Raw genomic sequence first — 2,108 nt, 5'->3', positions numbered from 1 at the left:
TTACTATGTTACTATGAAAACACTTCCTTACATTGTTAAGAACATACGAGTAGCCTTAATGGGTCAGACCAATGGTCCATCAAGCCCAGCAGCCCGTTCTTTGGTCTTGGACTAGAATCTGGAGACAAAAGATCATCCACTGATGGACAATTTGTCATTGCCTATAACAACTGGTGCACTGGAAAATATGATGCAGTGTAGGACTATGCTGCTGATTAATTTTCCCGAGATGTTTATAGCAAATCCTTAAAGAGTTAAAAGTGACACAAGACTTCAGTAGTGCCTCTCCCAAAGAGCTACTTCCTCCTTTAGGAAGGGAAAAAAGGGTCTACTTTGTCATTTGACAGTCTGGACTTAGCTGATTTTCCTGTGAGGTCTGATGTGGAAACTGTGATACTGGAAACTTTAATTATTCAGTAAGCTTTAGTCTTTGATTGGAACCAGCACTTAAAATATTCCCATAAATACCATGCTGTCCCATTTTTTTTGCAAATGGAAAATACGTATGCTGTATTACATCACACCAAGAAAAACAGGATATAATGTTTGCTGACGAGACCATACTTTAAACAGCTAAATGTCTCTTTTATACCCAGATATCCCTGTTAAAGCATTATTAAAAACTTCAGATGACCAGATATAGCTGCTTTGACCAACAAACTAGGGGCCTCACCATCTCTGGTTTAAGATCCGGTAGCCTTCTGGCATAATGCATCACAATTTGACACAAGTCAAAGATTTCTTCTGTGTTTGTTAATCCTGTTGACTTTGGAAAGATCCAGAAAAAATATATGGAATATACAAGATTACTCTAAAATGGAACAGTTTTATTGTTTAATACACAGTTTCATTGCAGAGATTAGAGAATATAATCTTTTTTTGGTAGATGTTCATGTTTTAATACTGTACTGTGTTAATAAGATGCACTCGACACACGAGATTAACCAGGAAAACTCAAATACAGCCTAAGAAATCTGACAGAAGAGATTCCCAATGGAATCGGCTAATGAAAGGCCTGTGAAAACCAAAACAGATATTAAAGGTTGTGGTTCAGTGAATATTTTGTGAACAAGTCTGCTATAGAAATGACCCTTATTTCCTTCTATGTTTTAGTGGAAAGTAAGTCAGGCTAGCAAAGTGTTCCAAGTGCAAATTACGTTTTACTTGAATTAACAGATTCTGACAAAGTGCTGCATGCAGAAAAAGGATTGCTACTACAATGTTGCCCAGTTGCATACACTGGATTCAGAGTTAAACAAGATTTGACAGGTCATTTCATCTACTGCAAATACTGGCTAATTAAAACAAGTCTCCAATTTATTCTCCTAATAAAAAAATACAAGCTTAAGACTTAGTCAATACACCAAATCAAATTAAGTGAAAGAGAAGTATGTCCAACATTCAAATCCCCTCTACACAGCAACCATTCCTCTTTTTCAGCTTCCTTCATTGCAGACCTCAGTCACCCCTGTGCAGCGTTAGAAAGACAGAATTTTTATCTAATAAAGCACATTATATGTTGGATACTGTTAAAGACTACACTTCTCCCTCTTTATTTGCGGGGGATAGGGGCAGAGCTGGACCGCGAATGGCGAAAAACCGCAAATATCCGGCTCTGACCAACCCCCGCCTCCCTTCCGCCTTCCCCTGGCATCCTGGCCTTACCTGGTGGTCTAGCTGGTTTTCGGGGCAGGAGCGATCTTCCTACGCTCCTGCCCCGTGCAGATAGCCATTAAGAAATGGCTGTGGGGAGTTCCCGTAGTCTCTCGAGAAACTACGGGAACTCCCAAAAGCCATTTCCTAATGGCTATCTGCATGGGGCAGGAGCGTAGGAAGATTGCTCCTGCCCCGAAAACCAGCTAGACCACCAGGTAAGGCCGGGATGCCAGGGGGAAGACAAAAATATGGGGGGGTTTCCCTCCTCCCCCCCCAAAAAAAAAAAATTGCGATTATGTGAAATCTCAAGTAGGGAAACCGCGAATGGGGAGGGGGAAGTGTATACAGTTTAGTGGGGCAGAGAAGTTTGACTTGGTAGGAGAATAAAAATGTTGCTTTTTTGCCAAAAATATATTTGGAACTCTGAAAGTGATTCAAAACAGAGCTGTGGC

The sequence above is a fragment of the Geotrypetes seraphini genome, chromosome 9 (genome assembly GCF_902459505.1).
Source record: "Geotrypetes seraphini chromosome 9, aGeoSer1.1, whole genome shotgun sequence".
In the NCBI taxonomy this organism is placed as follows: domain Eukaryota; kingdom Metazoa; phylum Chordata; class Amphibia; order Gymnophiona; family Dermophiidae; genus Geotrypetes; species Geotrypetes seraphini.
The sequence above is the reverse complement of the archived record's forward strand: the minus strand, read 5'-3'. Positions refer to the sequence as shown.